The sequence below is a fragment of the Fukomys damarensis genome, unplaced genomic scaffold (genome assembly GCF_012274545.1).
Source record: "Fukomys damarensis isolate Sample0158 unplaced genomic scaffold, DMR_v1.0_HiC HiC_scaffold_33, whole genome shotgun sequence".
NCBI lineage: Eukaryota > Metazoa > Chordata > Mammalia > Rodentia > Bathyergidae > Fukomys > Fukomys damarensis.
The window spans coordinates 45,373,362-45,395,728 of NW_022900945.1; the positions used below are offsets into that span (position 1 = coordinate 45,373,362).

Below are 22,367 nucleotides of genomic sequence, written 5' to 3' on the forward strand. Positions count from 1 at the left end.
AAAAAAAAAAAAAAAAAAAAAAAAAAAAAAAGAAAGAAAGAAAAAAAAGGCAAGAGAAAATGATCTACCAAGCTAATAAAGAATACAACTGCTGCTGTACCGGGCAATCTCACAGTACAGCACTGAAGAAAACAAAGACTACTAGCAGCGTTGGGAAGTGCTCTTTCAAAGCTGTTGAGTAGGCACAAACTTCTTGTTTCAGATCAAGTGTTGTGTCTTCAACTTAAGTGTACTCTTCTTTGGTCTTGTTGGTTGTTACGAGGTTTGTTCCTGGCCTGATCTGAACTTGAAGCAGCAGTTTCAGGTGGTAAAGTCTGTTCTGTTACACTTCATACTAGAAGAAAAAATGAAGATAATAAGTATAACACACAAACAAAATCAAGAACAGAGGGTGAGGAGTGGGACAAACTCATCACATTAACTCAGACTCACTAGTGAGGCAAGTAATATAGAAAACTTGGAAGCACTTATTTGATAGTATTTGAGATTGCTCAAATGAATGCTTTCTTATCACATACTCAAGACTTTAACCTATTTCAGTCCTTACCTTCCACTCAAAAAGCTAGAAATTACTCAATATTCTATTTAGTAAAAGCATTTTATAAGTATCTAACACCGCATTAGCTTTTGTGGAAAAACAAAAAACAAACAGAAAAAAACACTTCCTCCCATCAGTTCACCATCTTGCTGAGAAGAGTTTAACTTGGGAGAAAAACCCATACAACATGCCAAAAATATGCTCAGCTACTATTTATGTATTATGTCACATACCAGAGTAAAACTACTTGTTTACTTATTACGGTATGAGCATCAAAGGAACATGGTGGGTACAGAAAAGATGTGGAATTTGAAATGAAACTAGAAAAACAGGCAGAATTCTAGGGAAAAAAAGTAGAATATTCTAGGCATGAAATATCACATAAACCAAGCCAGATTACTCACCAAAATCTAAGTTCCCTGAGACTTGGAACCATGTGTTATGATTTTTTAAAAAGCCTAGCATCAAGTACTTTTTTTTTTTGTTTTTTGGTTTTTTTTTTTTGCCTGAGTGACTACAGCAACAAGTGTGGTTTATTTCAGAGAAAATCAACAGCCTGGCTAGAACAGAGATTTGGGTTTCAACAAAATAGGATGTGTGGTGATGTAGTACAGCCAGAGTATAAAGCATTTCAATAGGAAACAGGGTTAGTTCTTGATGAAAGTAGTATTAAATCTTGAAAGCCTATGGCAGATGATAGTGAAACAAACAAATCTCATTCAAGCTTCTGTAGTAAATAAATGAGAAAGTACAGAAGAGGAACATATTTGCAGGAAAACTCCACAGAAATCTTATTTATGAAATTATAAATAATTATTTTGCACCGGCCCCAATCTTAGTAAAACAATGCTGTTAATTGAAATGAGTTTTGGCCAGGTGTGGTGGTGCACACCTATAATCCCAGCACTGAATGCCCCCAGCATGCGCTAAGTAGCAAGACAGACCTCGTCTCAGCAAAGCAAAGCAAAGCAAAACCAACCCAAACCAAGCCACATCAAACCAGAGTTTTGTTTTAGATAGGAGTCTCATCATGCTGCCCTGATTGGTCTACAACTCTTGGACTCAAGTGATCCTCCCATAGCCTCAGCAGCATGACAGGTGTGCAACATGTCCAGCAACTGAAATAATTCATACGGGGAGAAGAAAAGGCAGATGTGCTGATAGATGGATAATATATTCATGTGTAGCTAGGAGTGGAGGCACATGCCTGCTGTCAATTACACAGTGAGACCTGTCTCAGAACACTCAAACACACATACACACACAGGCATGCATGTGCACAAAAAACTTGACGTAAGAATGACTATAGATGGGCTGGGGATTTAGCTCAGTGGCTCTGCCGCCTGCCTTGAAGCAAAGCACAAGGTCCTGAGTTCAAACCCTGGTACCAAAAAAAAGAAAAAAAACAAAAAAGAATGACTCTACGGTGAGAAATCAGTGCTGTCAGTTTAGACTAGGATAGCTCAATTCCAACAGGTGATGTACTTCAGGCATCGCATCACCTGCCAGGTAAACAAGAAGCCCTGAGTTCTATCTGACACCACAGAAAGAAGAAAAAAAAAAAAGCCTCACCAAAACTGGGCTACATAGTGAGGCCCCAAATAAGCAAAGTCCTTCAATTTCAGCATGGTGCTATGACACTTTCTTGTAATCCCGCTATTTAGGAGCATAAAGCAGGTGGATCACTTGAGCCAGAAGTCTGAGACAGGAGGATCACCATGAGTTCAAGGCCAGCCTCAAATATAAAGCCAGACCCTGTCTGTCCTCAAAAGAAACAAAACAAACTTCAGTGATTTTTTTTTGTTTTTTTTTTTTTTTTTTTTTTGGGCCATCATTCTAAGAAGGAGGTTCTTAATCCTGACTAATCAATCATTTAACTCAACCACCTGGGCAACTTTCAAAACAAAACCTGCACAAAGTGCTGGGTGTGGTGGTACACAGCTGTAATCCCCAGACTAGGTCACCTGAGGCAGGAGGATCACTGGGAGAAGCCAGCCTAGGTTACATAGTGAGTTCAGGGCCAGCCTGAACTATACAGAGAGATCTTGTCACAAAACAAAATGAATCTGCAAAATGAAGCGGAGTCCCACACAGAAATTCTAAATTTACCAACCTAGGGTAGGTGTCAGGCACTGGTAAATTTTCTTGTGTGTGTGTGTGGGGGGGTGGGTTTGAGACAGGGTCTCCCTATGTAGTTCAGGTTGGCCTCAAACTTACCATGTGTAGCCCAAGCTGGCCTTGAATGCACGGTAATCCTCCTGCTTCAGCCTCCCAAGTGCTGGGATCACAGGAGTGTACTACCAATGCTTGGCTGGTAAATTTTCTTTCTTCTCTATCAAAAGATTTCAGAGTTGCAGTAAGGATTATACCACTACTTAAGATGTCTCTATTCTTTTTACTGTTTTTCACTTCTTTTCTCAGATAGGTCCATTCCCTCCCCTTATCCTTTTGGCATGCTCCTAAAGTCTATCATTCTTTGTTGCTATGGGTCTTCCCACCAAGAATATAATTCTGACATCTTTAAAATGACAAAAATCTCTTCTTGACCATTCTAGCAGACTCATTACCTTCTTAATGTCCACTGAAAGAACAGTATCCAGTGGCTGCTCTCTGGTATCAAATCAATCTGCATTTTTTTGTGGGGATGTTAATGCGGAATCTAGGGTCTTCACATTGAGCCACATCCCAGCCTATTTTTAAATTTTGAGACAGGGTTTCATTAAATTGCCCAGGCTATGCCCAAACTTTTAATCCTTCTGTCTCAGTCCCCTACAGTGCTGGGATCACAGATGTCTGTCACTATGCACAGCTTGTTTCATATTTATATATTTTTTAAATTATGCCTCAAATTTCTGAGAAGAAAATTAACTTCATCACTACGCCTGTCACTGCTGCTAAACAACTATAGCAGAAATATACCAAAAAGATAGTGAATCCATAATGGGCAAAAGGATATCACAGTTCAAGTGTAAATAGTTCTTTCTATTAACTTTAACTGATGGAATTCTAACTATCCAATCAAGAAACAATAGTCTGTTTGTATAATAGTTTTATCTTAATGCCTTAGGTTTATTTATGGATTCAATTCTATGTAGGAAAAAGAAAACAACAAAAACTAAAACAAAACCCCCAAATACCTCTTAAAATGTCAACTGTATTATAACCCAATCTAAAGTACTGTGTATTAAGAACTGTCAAGCTTCTTATCCAGTAACACAAATAAGACACTTCCAAAATCTAAAATCTGGAGAACTGCAGGGCCAATCTTTTTTTCTTTTTTTAGAAACAGGCTTACACTATGTAGTTCAGGTTGGTCTCAAACTCAGTGATCTTCCTTCCTCAGCCTCCAGAGTGCTGGGATTACAGGCCACCATGCCCAGCTGCAGGGCCAATCTTGGATACTAATGAGACCTATTAAGATCTAACAAAGCTCAATAAACTTACCAGAAATCTTGAATTCAGAGTGACTAAATTAACATCTTCAAATCTATGAATTTTCTAATATAACCACTTCTCAAATTAATACTGAAGGATTCCAAGGTACTTTTTATAGGTCAGGCATGTATAAAATGGTTATCTACTTATGCCAAGATGAACATTTATCCACCCATGGGTATTGACAATTTCTTATATCCTTCACCCTCTGAACATAGAGGTAAGACTAGGAACAATTTTAGAGTGTCTCCTTGATTGCTAAACAAATCAACTTTTTCTCTTTGCTCAATTTGGAAAAAGCATCATTATTAATAATCAACCACTACATCACTGTTTTGGGAGTTAAAGCTAATTCCTTCACTTGAACTGGATAGTTACTCCTCACTGGCACCAGTTTTAAAATTATCATCACTCATTTGTTATTTATTGTCTCCCTCATAGCTGCTTTGACTCAAAGGTCATGGACGCAGCAGTCGCTAAATCAGTATGTGCCTAACTAACACATTTATTTTTGGTGGTGTGACGCACAGGATTTATTTTGACCCCACCAGTCCCTCATCCTACACCTGGGCTCAGCATGCCTGTCTGTGACAAGTCCCCGCTTCAGTTTGCAAGTCCACACCCTGACTGGCTAGCAGACTCACTCAGCACTCAAGAACACCCTCAAGTGAAGTGTTTGTACAGGGGTTCCAGTGGCACTCCCCGTCTGCTGGGGCCTCTTGCTTCAGCATGCCCAGGCAAATCACACAAAACGTCAACTCAAAGCCAATCCTGATCTGTCAGTTTTATGTTACCTTGGTCTGTCCTCTTGTAGACATGCTGCTGTAAATGAAACAGACCTCCTGGTTTGCAAAGGTGATTACCTGGTGGCTGTCATCTTTATGCACAGATCACAGAGCATATCAGAGACTCGCTTGCCCAGGGAGAGAAGACATGAAGGATGTGGTGGGATTTGGCTTCTGACATGGTTTCTAGGTCTAGAACATCAGGCCGCATGACATCACTGCACAGTGTAAAGTAAAAAGCAGGGCCAAATGACAGGTAACTAACAGTGAGCCCCACAGGCGTCCCTTGATGTTCAAAATTGGTGACTCTCACTGGTTTGCAGGCTCTCACCAGCACCCCCACATCATACCAGCCTTGGTTTTTGTGCTGGGCACCAGGGAACACCAGCTTCAATGGCTTTGCAAACATCTTCAGGTGGGAACTGGGATCAAAGGAGGCAGTGATCATGACTTTGGGATCCTTGAAACCTGCCCATCAATATTTATCATCTACATGGCTGGTCATACCTTCACCACCAAATTATCAGGGACCCCTGTAAGGCCAGAGGCTTCTTGACCTAACTCTGGGAATGAGGCAGTTTTCTTTGGGCGTGCCAGACTTTCTCCTTCCTTTCCTGGATCACTGCACTTCCTAGCAGGCCTAGCAGCACAGGAGCTATATTTGAGGAGCAGCATCCTGAATGCCACCTCCACATGAGCCTAGAACTGTCACCTGCATTTGAACAACTAAAATATTTATGTCATAAGAAATCTATCTATTATATAGCCAGGTGTGTTAGTGCATGCCTATAATCCAGTACTCCAGAAGCTGAGGCAGGAGGATCACAAGTTTGAGACCAGCCCAGATCCTACCTCAAAAAACAAACAAACAAAACCCAAAAAAACAAAACAGCAACAACAACAAAAACACACCAAAAAGCAAAAACACACACACACACACACACACACACACACACACACACACACACAAATGCATCACAATACAGGGGTTTGTTTTGTGAGTCAGGGTCTCCCTCTGTAGCCCAGGCCGGCCTTGTATTTAACAAACATAACCAAAATTTATATCCCTTGAAATCTGAACTGGGTGTGGTGGGGTATGCCTGTAATACCAGCACTCAGGAGGCTGAGGCAGGATCACTGCACCTCAAGGCCAGCCTGAACTACACAGCAAAACCATGTCACAAGCAAGCAAGCAAACAAAAGAAATCTGATGCTACTGTATACAGTATGTTTCAATTCTGACTAGTTACACTTTAAATGCACAAAAGCTTCATGTAAACAGTAGCTACCACAGTCCACGATGTGAACAAGAGGGAGAAAACATGCCTACTAAAGCTAAAAGCAAAAGAAAGACTACAGGACAGATTTTCACTAATAAAAGGAGGCAGTACCCAATACAGACTTGAGCTTACAGTCACTAAATTGAAGAAGTAGAAGTGCAAATAACTAGTTAGGTACTGGCTATGGCTGCAAACCAACAGTTTACATGTGCAACTGAGAAAACTGTCCAACTGATTTTTCAACTGCATATTAATGTTTGACTTCAGTATAAAAGGACGTATTAGTTATTTTTAAAGTTTTGCATTATTTTGTTTCTAATTAGGTACTCCACAAAGGGAAGCAGAAAATATTATAATATTGAGACAGGAATTTTAAAAAATCCTGACTGGGCACAAAGGATTTTAAAGCAAGGAATGAAGGGATTCAAGAAAACAAGTCACACTCTTTCTTTTTCTTTTTTGAGACAGGGTCTCTTTATGTAGTTGAGACTGACCTAGAACTCACTATGTAGCCCAGGATGGCCTCGAACTCAGAGCAATCCTCCTGCCTCAGCCTCCCAACTGCTGGGATTATAAGCGTGCACCATCTTGCCCGGCCACGCTTTATCTTTTTTGAGACAGTCTCTTGGTGATCCTCTTGCCTCAGCTTCCCTGAGTGCTGGGATTACAGGTAAGTATCACCATGCCCGACTTACAAGTCACTCTTAAGACTACATTCTATTAAATTTTATAAAGTACACTTAAATTTTTTTAGCTGAAATGTTTCTCTATTATGAAACTGCTTTAACAGCTCTCCTTGCTTCCTTAAGTGATTCCCCTTTGCTTTTTTAAAGACATAGCTAAGGAGGCATATTTTTTGCATTTAAAGAAACCTCACAATTTTTATCTCATTTTCCAATACACTTCTAATATTAAATCTCCAAAAATATGCCCAATTTCCACGTTTCAACCACCCTGTTGGAAGTACGGCTCTCAAAGCAACACCAATGAACTGTGTACTTAAAAGGGTTTAAGTGGTAGATTTTATGTTATGTATTATCTCACCACAATTTAAAATACCAAGAAAAGATGGCTTTACAGTTTTTAAGCGGTGGGAATGAGGGAAGAAAATGGATAAGATAAAGTAGGAAAGCATGTCAGTGTTCAATTTTCCTTTCTACAAATTTATTAGAACTTTCAACTACACTCTTTAAAGGTCATACATGTTAAGTCAGAACTTATTTACAAAAAAAGAAAACCTATCTTCTGTGCCTTAAATACTTTACTTTTCAACTCAGCTGCTATAAATACTCATCACGATGGTAAACATCCAGAGCAGCTGCAAAACCACTCGAACTATTACTGGTGCTTTTATTCCAGTTCTAGAGCTCAAAAGAAACAAGGTCGAGTATTTATCTAGGTTTTGAGGAGTCATATATATGCCTATTCAAGTATGTAATAAATTTCCTCCTTATCCACACCAAAGTGATATGATATACTGTCTGCCCTTAGTTTTCTAGGAACTCAAAATAAAAACAAGCGTTTTGGTAGAGAAGCTTGTATTAGTGGGCTATAATCTGGAACTTAGCATTTTAAAAAAGGAAGTTGGTAGCTTTGGCTATGAACTGCCCGTTCATAGCAGCATAATAAAAGTTTTAAGTCTCAGAAGAAATAGATTTAACTATTTATTACAGTGCCTTTAAGCATCTTTGCTCCTATTTGACTCCCAAGAATTTTAGGTGCAAAACAAGGAATAAACTCGTCCAATTACAGTATGTACAGTTTCTTTTTGGCAGTGTTAAAGGGAGTGTTCTCTGCCTCACTTGTGAGTCAACCAAGACAGCAGCCATCTGTGTGTTTCTGAGGGTAACTTTCAAAGCAAAATAACTAAAATTTCGCAATGATAAAATATCAGAAGCCTGGGCATGCTGGCGCACGCCTGCAATCCCAGCATTTGAGTGGCAGAGGCAGGAGGATCGCCGCTCGTTCGAGGCCACCTTTAATTAGAATGAAACCCTGTCTCAACAAAACACCCAAACAAAAACAGTGAATGGTAAAAACCTCACATATGTCTCTAAGTGGGGCTCCTAAAAAGTAACTTTACACAGAATGATGAAGCCAAGCTGTTCATTGCACAATGTGAGGCACTACAGGAGACAGAGGAAATGGTAGAGGCTACCACTGATCACAGAACACGCCGATTCCTCCTATAGAGAGATGGGAGACACATGCTTAAAACATTAAGCAAGGCGAAGGGGAGACCAACTGGGTCTGGATGTTGAGACCCAGCTGTAGATGACTGGAAGGTAATTCTGCCGTGCTACAGTGCCAGTTTTGGATGAGGAAAGGTGTCTCCCTAAGTACTTCCTCTAGAAGGAGCGAGTTCTCAGTTCCCACACAAAGAAGGCGCCACTGCCGCACTGCGCTATGGTATTCGTAGTCATATCCCCAAGCTGTGGACGGCCAAGAAACAACAGGGTCCGGAGACAGAGTAGGCCCCTCTCCTCTGCCTCTAGCTCTTTCTGCTACACACAAAGGACCGCGCTACCAATCCCTCGCCCCGCCCGCCGGGACTTGTAGTTCCCGTTTGCCCAGCCAAGCCGCAGAGGGGGAAGCGGCCAGACTACAGCTCCCAGCAGCCTCCGCGCCCGAGCCCCGCACCCTCGGCCTCCATCTTGCCTGCGGTCGAAGCCTCCATTTTCGCTCCCTCCCCCCACTTTAATCACCACCACCGCTACTACCACGCGCGCCCCTCTGGCTTCAACTCCTCGCTACAGCCCTGCGGCCTGACATGAGGTCCAGACGGTTGAATAGGGGAACGAAGAGACAAGCCCAGGGTAGGAAACAGGGTGGGTGCTTCCCTACTCGGAGCTCAAGTGCCCACCTTGACTCAGAAGTCTCTCCCGTTAGTCTTGGTCTTCTTTCGGCCCTTAGCTAGGTTTCTTACTACCCCCCCAGTTGGACCCGGAGGTCGTACTCACCCCAACAGCTCAGCGCCCCCTCTCCAGCGCCGCCATAAGCAGCACGGCCCGGTACGTAGGAATAAATCTCGCTTCTCTCGCGAGAGTTACAGGCTCCGACTGCGTGCACAGGAAGGGAGGGGGAATGTGCTCTTCCTACGCTTGCGCAAAAGGGCTGAGTGACGCCAACCAGCTGTCTGCGTCTAGCCACAACCAAGATGGTGGCTATCTATATTTCTTCTTGTCTGGCAAGAAAGCTACTTTAGTATTTATTAACTCCGCTGGGTTTCTAGGGGTGAGGTGGAACGTGATTTTAGGCGTCTCTGGGCTTTACTAACATGAATGTTCTGCACAGCGAGGCTAGGGTAAACCTTGAGTAATATCATAAAAAAGGGTTTCTCTTCCCAAAGATAATCCGTAAGTCCTCAAACCTGTTTCTCTTTGCTCTCAGGGCAAGCGTTCTTTCTCTTTTAAATTCAAATGAAATTTCATTAGTATAGAGTTAGGTTTTTAGCCAGGTAATTTAGAAGCCTAAACTAGACCTTTATCTTCCAGAAATTACATTGCTTGCAACAGATAGACAAGAGTGAGGAAGGCTGTACAATCACTTCAAAATAAAGCAAAGCCAAGCCGGGAGTGGTGGCCCACGCCTGTAATCCCAGCACTTGGGACTCCAAGGGAGGGAGGATAGCTGAGAAGTCTAGGCCAGCCTGAGCTGCCAAATTGAGGTCTTATCTCAAAAATAAAACAAAAATCAGTAAATGTACTTAAAAGGTTGAAATTTGGGCAAAGTGATGATTCATCTAATGAAGAAATAAGAGAAGGGAGATAGGCAATTCTAGCCTCAGAAAATTTCAATGGATTATTCTTTTTGAACAATAAAAAATTCCAGTCCTCACCTGAATGCTTTTCAGGATTCAATGACTCTCTTGACAGTACAGGGTTATGGTCAGTCACTTTCCTCTTTACCACCTCAGGATCCGATTAGGTGTGTCAAGAAGCCTGGCTAAGGGAGAGTAGAATATTGCACCTCAAATATACTTTTCTTTTTTTTGAGACAGGGTCTCACTATGTAGTTCAAACTGGCCTTGAACTCACTATGTAGCCCAGGCTGGCCTGAAACTCACAGCAATCCTCCTGTCTCAGCCTCCTGGGAGCTGGGATTACAGGCATGTGCTCCCACGCCCAACTTCAAATATACTTCTTAGGTGCAGTTTGAGTTGAATATTAAGAAAAACTGAAGACCTCTGAAAATAAAGGCATGGCTCAGAAGGAAAAAAAAAAAATGTAGTAAAGTATAGTGGTTTTCTCTGCTGAGCTTCCCCTTATCTTCCTAGGAATGACCCTTTGAGAAGAAATCAGAGGTCTCATACCTGGTCCAGGCAGAGTTTAACCACAGATAGTCTTCTGAAGGTGCTACCTAAGTAACTTTGACTGCCATTAGTTCCTCTCCTGAAACTCTCAGTGGCTTGTTTCTGCCTCTCCCCTCTGGGAGCCCCAACCCCTATTTTTGTCCTGTACAATACAATATACATATCAGCTCTCTTTTTGTATGTGGCTCCCAAGCCTATGCATTTGTTAACTTTTGTTTACTGTCAATATCATAAACTAAAACTATCAAACCTTCAGAGGGAAATAAGAATTTTTTTAAAATTTTGAGACAGGAGCTTGCCTTTATGAACAAAACCTCAGTTGCATAGGAACTAGTGCAAAGAATCAACAACTGGGATCTTACCTTGTTAAAAAGCTTTTGCGCAGCAAGAGAAACCACCATCAGAGTGAAGAGACAACCCACAGAATGGGACAAATGTTTTGCCAGCTGTTCCACAGACAAAGGAGTACTATCTAGTATATAAAAAAAACTAAAAAAAATCAGACCTCCCTAAACTTAAAGACACAATCCAAAAATGGGCATCTGAAGTAAATAGACACTTCTCGGATGAAGAAGAAGAAACAGCAAATAGATATATAAAAAAATTTTTCAGTATCACTGGTCAATCAAGAGATACAAGTTAAAACAACACTGAGATTCCATCTCACTCCAGAAAGAATGGCTGCTGTCAAGAAATCAACCAATAACAAATGCTAGAAAGGCTGTGGGGGAAAAAGGAACCCTTCTCCACTGTCCGTGGGAGTGTAGACTGGTGCAACCACTGTGGAAATCAGTGTGGAGATTTCTCAAAAAATTAAAACTGGAGTTTCCATTTGATCTAGCTATACCTCTTCTTGGTATCTTCCCAAAAGAATTAAAAGCATCATACCGAGGTGATATATGCACACTCATGCTTATAATGGCACAATTTCTTATAGCTAAACCTTGGAGACAGCACAAATTTGCATCAACCAATGAGTGGATAGAGATCTTTTTTTATACAATGGCGTATTACTGTGTGGTAAAGGATGAGCTTGAGACATTTATAGCTAAATGCATGCACCTTGAGACCATACTCTTAAGTGAAATTAATCAGACACACGTGTTTAAATACCACATTGTTTCTCTGGTGGGAGAAACCAAAAGTGGAAATAAATACTAAATTGGGAAACGGGGGAAAAGGGGTGGCTAAAATCAGTTCAGTGGGTAAAATCAGTTCAGTACTGGGATCAAACTGGAATAATAAAGGATTTGTAAGGGGAAAAAAGAGAGGCAGGATCTTACTAAGTTGCTCAGGTTGGGATCAAGCTTTGTGATCCTCCTGCCTCAGCTAACCAGAACGCTGGGATTATAAGTGTGCAACACCATTCCCAGTTTTCCCTACATTTTTATTACATTTATTTGGCATCTTGTATGTGTAAGAAGAATACAGTAGTAAAAAAAAAAATGGACATGTTCCTATACTCAAGGAACTTTCCATCTAGCTTCCATACATAAGCACAAAACCAAGTCTAAACATACAGATTAGAATACATGCAGGCCAGATGTGGTGGCCCATACCTGGAATCCCAGCACTCAGGAGGCTGAGGCAGGAGGATTACCATGAGTTTGAGGACAGCCTGAGCTGCATGGTGAGTTCATGGCTGGCCTGAATTGCATAACAAGTCCCTGTCTCAAAAAGAGGAGGTGGGAAGAATGATGCACAGTAGTAAGAATGTTTGTAGGGAGCCAGGGATTTAGCTCAGTGGTTCTGCTGCCTGCCTTGCACAAGGTCCCGAGTTCGATCCCTGGTACCAAAAAAAAAAAAGAATATGTAGGGGGCTGGGGATTTGGCTCAGTGGTTCCACTGGCTACCACGCAAGGGCTGGAGTTGAATCCCTGGTACCAAAAGAGAAATGAATAAATAAAGTAAAAGAATGTATGTAGAACTCTGAACAAACCATCATGAGCTCTTTTTTTCAGGGGGGGGTATTGGGGATTGAACTTGGGTTGTTGCGCTTCCAAGGCAGGTGGTAGAACCACTGCGCTAAATCCCTGGCCCTATCGTGAATTCCTAAGGGAGGCAGAATCCCATTTCTGTTCAAAGATGTTCTCTTTCTCCACTGTTGTTGCTCTTGTTCCTGTCCCATGCACACCACTTTAGTGCTGCCTCTTTGCTTTGATACTTTCCCTTGCTTTCCAAAGCACAGATATTTGCTTCACTTTGAATGATTTCATCTTTCACTCTTGACACTTTAAGACAGGGCTTCTGACATTCATCTTTGTATCCCTGGTTTCTTATTGCCTGGCATGGACAACTCTCAAAGAAGCTTCTCAAATGTGTGCTCTTCTTGCCCCAGCCTCCTAGAGTACTTGTATCATAGGTGTACACCACCATGCCCAGCTTCTTCATTCTGTTTCTTGTGTGTGTGTGTGTGTGTGTGTGTGTGTGTGTGTGTGGTACTGGGGATTGAATTCAGAACCTTGTGTTTGCAAGGCAGGAATAGCACCACTGAGCTAAATAATCCCCCCCCTTTTTTTTGTGTTTTTTTTTTTTTTTTTTTTTTTGAGACAGGGTCTCACTTTGTACTCTAGGCTAGTCCTGAACTCACTATGTAGCCCAGACTGACCTCAAACTTATGGTGATCCTCCTGCCTCAGCCTCCTGAGTGCTGGGATTACAAGCATACACCACAACATGCTATAAGGAAATTTCTTGAATGAATAGCACACTGGATAGCAGTATGAGAAGGTGTTAGAAATTGGAATGTTCTGCTGGAGAAATGCAGAATGTAAAACATTTCTAACCAGCTGTGTGTGTCCTTTGTTGAATTATTAAATATAGGCCCCCTTTTCCTGGCAAGAGATCTAGTCAGGATATTTGAATCTAATAGTACAGAAAAACTGTCGTGGGTTATTGCGCTAGATACAAGGTCATGTGAAGCTCGCTAAAAGTAGCATAAGGTCTGGGAGCACACATTCTCAACTATCTCAGCAAAGGAAAGTGTAAAACATGATTGCATCACTGCCAATACCATTCTAACAATACCATTTCTGTTAACAAGAAAGGATAAAAACCTGATTTCTACCATTAAATGTAGCATCTATCTATCTACCTATCTAGAGACAGAATCTCAGTAGGTCTCTAAATTTCCCAATCAGGGCTTAAATGTATGATTACCCTGCCCCAGCTCCAGAGAGCTGGGATTACAATGTGTGCCACCATGTCTGACTTCTAAAACTTCTAGAGATTTTTTTTTTTTAATTTTTGGTGATACTGGAGATTGAACCTAGGGGCTTTGCACTGAGCTACATCCCCAGCCTTTCTTATGACTCACTATTTTTTGAGGCAGGGTTCACTAAGTTACTAACCTGCTCAAGTAGAATTTTAATTTGTGATCCTCCTGCCTCATCCTCCCAGCTCTGGGGTTACAGGTCTGTGCCACCAGCCAGGCCGATCTAACTAATATGACCATTTCATTACTTTTATTCTGAAGGTCTCAATTGCCTTTCAATTCCTCCTTGATCCAAAATTAGTATCAATCACGGGGATTTAGTTCAGTGGTTCCAGCACCTGCTTCACAAGCACAAGGACCCAAGTTCGATCCCTGGTACCAAACAAACAAACAAACAAAATTAGTATCAATCAGGCTGGGGATTTAGCTTAGTGGTGCTGCCGCCTGCCTCTCAAGTTAAGGTCCTGTGTTCGATCTCTGGTACAAAAAGAAAATTAGTATCAGTTTACATTTATCTACATATCTATCTATTTATTTACTTAGAGACAGGATCTTGCTATGTAGTCCAGGCTGGTCTCAAACTTGTGGCAATGCTCTTACCTCAGCCTCCTGAGTGCTGAGATTTAAGATAGGATTCTTATGTGCCACAAAGCCTGACAGTATCAATTTACATTTAGTAGAAAATGTAATTATGTATAAATGCAGAAGTATAAGTTTTAGCTTCTAATGCATTAGAGGAAGGAACAGAGGAAATAATTTGATTTAAATCACTTGTTAAAATGATTTATTCTTTGGACCATTGCAACCTATAAGTAGAGGCAAGATCTTTAGTCCACTAGGGAACAACCATCAGAAAAGAAATTGTAAGTTATTTTTAGTTATTCATCATACTCATTTTTCTACCTTGGGAAACTTTTTTTTCTACCTTGGGAAACTTAAATAGACAATTGATTATGGTTGTGTGTTTTATTCTCTACAATTGTCAGTAAGCATATTACTGTATTGCAAGAGTCTATTTAAGAATTAAAAGTGTCAGGCATGGAGACACACGACTGTAATCCCAGCATTCTGGAAGGCTGAGGTAGGAGAACTGTGAATTTGAGCCTAGGCTGGGCAATTTAGTGATTTAGCAAGACCCCGTCTCAAAAATAAAAAAGGACTGGAGATATAGCTTAGTGGGGAAACCTGGGTTCAATCCACAGTAATAAAAATGAAAAGAAAAAGGTTAGGGATTTAACTCATTGGTTCTGCCACCTGCTTTGCAAGCACACGGTCCCCAGTTCAATCCTTGGTACCAAAAAAAGAAAAAAAAAAAAAAAAAAAAAAAAAAAAAAAAAGAATAACAAAGAAATAAAAGGTAAGCCCTTATATATTTGCAAGGTTGTCTTGAGCAGTGGTGGATAAAAAAAATTTCAGGGGGTGGGTACTGGGGATTGAATAACCCAGGGTCTATATAATGAGCTGTAAACCGGGTGTGGTGGCACACGCCTGTAATCCCAGCACTCAGGAGGCTGAGTCAGGAGGATTGCTGTGAGTTGGAGACCAGCCTGGGCTACATAGTGAGTTCCAGGTTGGTCTCAACTACATGGTGAGACCCTGTCTCAAAAAACCAAAAAATAAAATATAATGAGCTGCATCCATAGCCCTGTTTTATTTTTTCATTTTGAAATAGTCTTACAAAATTGCTAAATTGCTCAGGCTGAAGCCGGGAATGCTGGTGCATCCCTATACTCCCAGCATTTGGGAGGCTAAGGCGGGAGTGTTGTCATGAGTTCAAGCCCATCCTGGGCTACATAGTTCAAGGCCAGTCTGAACTACATGGTGAACCCTGTCTAAAAAACCAACCCAGGGCCAGGTATTTAGCTCAGTGGTGCTGCAGCCTGCCTTACAAGCCCAAGGTCCTGAGTTTGATCCCCAGTATAAAAAAAGAAGATAAAAAGCCAACCCACCGAGCAAACAAACAAAAGAATTATTTCCAAGCAGGATGTGGTGATGTATGCTGGTAATTCCAGCAAACTGAAAGGCTGAGGCAGGAAGAAGATTGCAAATTCAAGCCCAGCCTGAGTGATTTAGGAAAATGAGAGGGAGGGAGAGGGCAGGAGAGAGGGAGAGAAAAGAAGAAAAAGAAGAGGAGGAGGAAGAGAGGAGGGGAGAGGAGAGGAAAAGAAATGTGTGGGGATGGAAATTAGGCCCTGGCTTTAGTCAAAAGCAAACAGCTCAATAAAACAATAACAATAATGTAAAACATTCAAGTTTAAATAATACCATGTAAGAAACAGCTGGGTATAGTGGTGTGTAATCCCGGCACTTGGGAGGCAGGAAGATTGCTCTGGGTTCAAGACCAGCCTGTGCTACACAGTGAGACCCTCTCAAAAAATAAAAAAATAAAAAATTTAAAAATCAGCATTATTGGAAGGAGATGGAGGAAGGAAAAATAACGTGTTCATTTCCATGATGCCCCAACTCCCCAAGATGAACATAATCATGTGCACTGCAATTATGTACTAATAAACATTTAAAAAATAAAATATAACATCTCCCTTGAAGGAAGACTTATGTAAACATGCTAAGCTGTAAGAAATAATCCCTGTAACACTGTAGTTTTGGGAGCTAGTTATCTAAATAGAACAAAAACCAATATATTTGGTGCCAGGTATTGAGCCCATACCCTTGTCTGTGCTAAACACTGTACAAGCTTTATCACTAACAACACCTGTATACTGCAACCCAATAATTTTTTTCAGAGGGGTATTGCTATGGTGCCTAAGCTGGTTTCCAACTCCTAGTTTCAAGCAATCCTCCTGCCTCAGCCTCCCCACTAGCAGGGAGCACAGTCACTCACTATTGCACCTGGTCAAGAATATTTTCAATAGTGGGAGTGGTGGTGTATGCCTATAGTCCTAGCACTCAGGAGGCTGAGGCAGGAGGATCGCCATGAGTTTGAAGCCAGCCTGAGTTACATAGTGAGTTTAAGGCCAGCCTGAGGTAAATAGTGAGACCCTGTCTCAAAAAAAAAAAAAAAAAAAAATGGCCAGGGATTTAGCCCAGTGGTGCTGCCAGCTGCCTTGCAAGTACAAGGTCCTCAGTTTGATCCCTGGTACCAAAAAAACCCAAAAAACGAAAACAAAAACAAAAAACCAAAAAGAAACAAAGAATATTTTTAATTTCACTTGAATTTCTATTAGATCCCAGTGAAAACCTCTTGTACTTAGAATAGAATCCAGATATTTGAACTGCAGTCAAGAAGCCCTCAGCCCCTGGTTCACTGTGACTCAGCTGCACCATCAAGTGTTTGTTTCCTCAGACACTGCGAGTTGGTTCCTACTTCAAGCCATTTGAATTTACTGTTGCTTCTGCCTGGAATGCCCTCCCCTAAATCACCACGTATTGGGCATTTTCTCACCATTCAGACTTCAGCTCAAATGTCACCAACTCACAAAGGCCTTTTCTAGTGTGAAGCACCCATAGCCTCATGATCCTTCTTGTCAGCTTGTTCCTCGGCCGCTATCTAAAATCAAACCATTTATGATTTAGTTATTTGTTGCCTATCTCCCAAAACTATAGCATAAGGTTTAGTTTCCTGTTTGGTTCATCACTGGATTCTCCAAAATCACCTCAAGAAGCAGGGTTGGTTGTACACACCCCAAATCCCAGCACTCCAGGAGGCTGAATCTGGAAGATTATCAGTTGTAGTTTAGACAGGGCATTTTATCCATTTAGTGAGACTTTGTCTCAAAATAAAAAGTACAAAGAACAAGGGATACAGCTCTCAGTGCAAATGCCCTGGGTTTCACCCTGAGAACTGTTATATATTTTGTTGCTGTAGGGCCGAGGATTTAGCTCAGTGTTTCTACCCCTTGCCTCACAAGTGTAAGGTCCTGAGTTCAATCCCTGGTACCAAAAAAAAAAAAAAAAAAAAACCCCACAAAATTTTATTTTGTGGGTTTTTTGTTTTTTGAGACTGACCTGGAACTCATTATGTAGCCCAGGCTGGTCTCCAACACAGATCCTCCTTCCTCAGCCTCCCGAGTGCTGGGATTACAGGTGCACCACCATGCCTGGTTTATTTTTGTTTTTTTTTAAAACAGGGTCTCCCAAGGCCGGGGTGTGGTGGCACACACCTGTAATCCCAGCACTCAGGAGGCTGAGGCAGGAGGATCACTGTGAGTTTGAGACCAGGTTGAGTTACATAGTGAGTTCCAGGTCAGTCTCACTACATAGGGAGACTCTGTCTCAACCCCCTCCCCCCGCAAAAAAAAGACAGGGTCTCCCAATGTAGTTTAGGCTGTCCTGGAAGTAATCTTCCTGACTCAGCCTCCAAAATGCTGGGATTATAGGTATGTCCCACCACACTTGGTTTATAGCTCAAGGATATAATGCTTGCCTACCATATGAGATACCCCGGGGTCAATTACCAGTACCATCCCCATTTTATTCAGAAAGTAATTTATTTAAATATGGGTCTTGATCCAAACTGTGCATGTGTATTGGCTAGACTGAGATTGTGATAGCAGTGGATGCCTTAGCCTGAGCTGTAAGCCCAGAACAAAAAGGGCCAAGAGATTCCTTGAGAAGAGCGAACTTAAACTTAATGAAAATTTTAAAAATGCCATGCTGGTTAAAGGGGGAGATGCAAGTGCAACAGTGACACAAGTACCAAAAGATGTGTATGTGCTGGAAAACTCTATGGAGGTCTGTATAAAAAGAAAAATAAAATAAGAACCAAGATGTATTATATAATGGTGCAGATTTCCAATAATGAATGTCATTACACTGTATACCTTAAATGTACCAATAAAATGGATTAATTAAATTAAAAAATAGAAAAATATTGGGCTGGGGATGTAGCTCAGTGGCGCCATGCATGCCTGGCAAGTGCAAGGTCCTGAGTTTGAGCCCTGGTACTGAGAAAAAAAAAAAAGAAGAGAAAAAAGAAAAAAAATTCTTTTCGAAGAAGTCAGACTGATCTTTTTCATGTTTGGATCCTGTAATAAGAAGCAGCCCACTAACCTAGTAATAGGTCATACATCTGATGACCATGTGTTGGGTATGATTGAATTAGGTATTGAGAAATTTGTGTCTCTAAAAGATATTAAGCATAGTAAGTGTTCTGACAAGACAAAGTCCATGTTAATATTTGCTGGTAATGATTTTGACCTAACACAAGACTACAGAAGAAGTCTTCTTATTGATTTTTTCAGAGGTCCCATAGTAGCAAATATCTGTGGCTGGGTATTGGCTACTGCACCTCACTGCTCTGAAGGGGAAGGCTTACTTTCGAAGCTATTAGTTGTTGTTGAAGAAATCAGGTTGCCGAACACCACAGATTGAGTTGGAAGAGACGGGATCTTCACTGGACCTAGTTCTGAGAAGTACACAACTTGCCTCAGATGACCTTTATAAGTTATCTATGAAAATGCCAAATGCACTCAAGCTAAAGAAGAAAATATCTCCCATGATGCTTTTGTTACAACTTCTGGAAGGATTCATATCTGGGAACAACACCTAAACAAACTACAAACCAGGCAAATGAAGGGATTGAAGAAGCGATCTGCAGAAAGGATAACGTAAGGCCAGGAGAAAAAGTCAAAGAGAATGAAAAATATTTAATGGTATGTAGCTGATGACTAAATTATTATTGTAATCTATTTATTATGGGAATCATCAGCTTTAATACAATTCAATTTTTTGATGTTTGAGACAGGGTCTCACTATGTAGCTCAGGCTGACTTCAAACTCATGGTGATCCTCTTGCCTCAGCCTCCTGAGTTCTGGGACTACAGGTGTGCGCTACCACGCAGTTGAATAGTATCCCTCACTCCTCCAATTCATGTCCACTCAGAACCTTAGAATGGGACCTTATTGGGATTATAGTCTTTGCGTGTGTGATCAAGTTAGGAAGCCATATTGGATTAGGGTGGACCTGAATGCAATGACTAATGACCTTAGAAAATGGAATTTTGGGTAAAGACAAGAGACATATAATGATCACTCTATTGGAAGATAGAAATTGGAATTGGTGTGTACTGTAGCACACACCTATAATCCCCAGACTCTGGGAGAGTTGAGAGTTCAGGTGCCCCCTGCACGATTTAGTAACTTAGCAAGACACTCTGAAAATAAAAAAATAAAAAAAATCTGGGGATATAACTCAATGTGGAAGCTTTGGCTTCCTTCGCCACTACCACAAAATAAAAACAACAGCAGCAACAACAAAATAACAAGAATAAAATAAACAACAGGTAGGAGTGCTGGTGCATGTCTATCATCCAGCACTCAGGAGGCTGAGGCAGAAGGATCACTGCACGTTCCAGGCCAGCCTGACCTATATGGTGAATTCAAGGTCAGTCTGAATTACATAAGTGATATGGGACCCTAACCGCTATGTAACCCCCAGTTAGCCAGCACATAGCAACACACATTTCTTTCTACCCAGCTCCAAGATAAAATTAAAACAGAGTGTATGAAAGCCTGGTACAGGCAAACAAGATAGGGACTCAAGGCCTCGTTAGAACAGAACAGCCTGAGGTCCGGAGATGAAAGGCCAGGTGTGCCGTATAGCCGACTCCTTTAGACAGATGGCAGAAAACCGACCCCCTGACCCCTGGCCCACTTGCTGTGCTTGCAGTCCTCTTCCCTTGCCTTTAAAAAAACCTGTGCTGCACCTCTCTGAGCTGCTCAGTTCTGAGAGTGCCGTCTGGCCAGACTAATAAAGGTCTGTTTACCATCTAGTCTGGTGTGTTCCTTCCTGGGTTTCTTGTTCCTCCGTAGAGCTCCCGGAGCCTGGCTGAGCTATAGGTCCCAGCATCGTGGAGGCCCTTTGGGCTGTTCAAGGCTCCCGGAAGTAAGGCCCTGGGTATTGCATCCGGAGCCATCGTTGGGCCATAGGACTCAACATTGTGAAGGCCCTTTTGGCTGTTCACGGTCCTCAGAGTGGAAGTAAGACTTTAGGTCTCACAGTGAGACTCTGTCACAAAACCAAACCAAATGAGCTGTGGTGCACCCCTGTACTCCCAGCACTCAGGAGGCCAAGGCAAGAGGATCCCTGTGAGTTTGAGGCCACTCTGGGCTCCACAGTGAGTTCAAGGCCAGCCTCAACTAGAAAGCAAGAGCCTGCCTCAAAACAAACGGGCTGGGGATGTAGCTCAGTGGCACCATGCCTGCCTCCAAAGTGTAAGGTCCTGAGTTTGATCCCTGGTACCAAAACAACAACAACAAAAGAAAACCTAACAACAAAGACACGGATTAGTAAGTAAAAAAGAAAGGCCAAGAATTGTCACAAGCAGCTGAAGCTAGCAGAGGGGCATTAAACACATTTCTCCCTCAGAGCATCTAGAAGGCAGAGACAGATGGTTGTTAGCCTGCTAGCCTCCAGGAGTATGAGAATAAAGTTCTATTGTTTGAAGTCACCCAACCTGGGGCAATTTGGTATGGAAACTTTAGGGTACTAATAGAGGGACTATGCAGACATCCTGTTTCTTTTCTTTTTGGTACAGGGGATCGAACTCAGGTCCTTGCACTTGTGAGGCAGGCACTGGAACCACTGAGCTAAATCCCCTGCCCTTTTCTTTTATTTTTATTTATTGGTACATTTTAGATACACAATGATAACACTCACCACAGGGAATTTGCACATGACACATCCTGCCCCTCCCCCCTCAAGCCCCCTCCTCTCCCTATATGCAAAAGCTTTGTTTCCATTTTTTCCTTGTTCTTTTTTTTCTTGTCCCTCCCTTCCTTTCTCCCTCCCCCCTCCCTTGTTCCTCTTCCCATTTGAATAGCTTCTTCCCATTTCCCAATATCTGTTATACATTTTAGCCCATATTTCCACTTTGTTTCTCATACCAGAGAAACAATTCCGTGTTTAGACACGTGCAGGCATCTGTTTCCACTTAAACTTTAATCTACTAATTTGCCATCCATTGGAGGATCTTGTTAAATGTCTTTGGCTCATTAATGTCCAGATTTTTCTACACAGAATTATTTATGGTTGACAAATAACACCGGTGATATAATGTTTCCTCAGAGTGCTTCATTATGTCTGGGGTTTTATTCTGAGCTGTTAACAGCCATTCTGGTAGGCAGATTCCAAGATGGTGAGCAAACCTCCCTCACCTAGAATACATGCCTTGCATCTATCATCCTTGCCTCTTTGGCATGGGTGGGATTTAAGGACAAGAGCACATCATTATCGCTTTTATTGCAAAGAGATAGGTGTAATGAAGACCTGTAGTTGGGTTAATCAAGAGGGAGATTATCCTGGTTCTGACCTAATCAAGTGTATGGAACTTTACGGAGGAAGTATAAAACTTAGATTTCATGAGGAAACAAGTATTAGCAATGTATTTTCTTTTTATTTTTGAGACAGGGTCTCACTGTGTAGTTCAGGGTGGCCTTGAACTCAGTTATTCTCCTGCCTCAGCCTCCAAGTTCTGAGATTAGAGGCATGCACCATCACAACTGGCCTTCTCCCCACCACATTGCTCATTATGTAGCCCAGGCTGGCCGTGAATTCACTTTTCACCTTCTCCTTTTAATTTCTTGCCTTGCCTATTTGATTTGCTCTGTTGGGCCTCATGGTGTTGTTGCCTTCATTGTCTTTTTCTAGGATCTTGTTTAGAATTGCTTGTAGTGCTGGTTTGGTATTCATGTAGTTTCTCAGGTGTTCTTTGTCGTGGAAGTGTCTTATTTCCCCCTCCATTTTGAAAGAGAGTTTTGCTGGATACATCAGTCTAGGTTGGAGGTTGTTCTCTTTTAGTACTTGAAATATCTCATTCCAGGCTCTCCTTGCCCCAAGGGTTTAT

At 41.7% G+C, this 22,367-nt stretch overlaps 1 long non-coding RNA gene and 2 pseudogenes across 1 annotated transcript; 1 reads left to right on the forward strand and 2 right to left on the reverse strand.

Moving 5' to 3' along the window:
* Positions 1 to 302: 302 nt before the first annotated feature.
* LOC104866978 lies at positions 303 to 9,910 on the reverse strand. Its single transcript, XR_004515049.1, has 2 exons — positions 8,999 to 9,910; positions 303 to 334 (listed from the first exon to the last, which is right to left on the reverse strand). It is a non-coding gene; the product is annotated as an uncharacterized LOC104866978 (long non-coding RNA).
* On the reverse strand, positions 4,407 to 5,235 carry LOC109118273 (annotated as a pseudogene).
* Positions 9,911 to 18,508: 8,598 nt separating the features above from the next.
* LOC104866979 lies at positions 18,509 to 19,173 on the forward strand (annotated as a pseudogene).
* Positions 19,174 to 22,367: the final 3,194 nt, after the last annotated feature.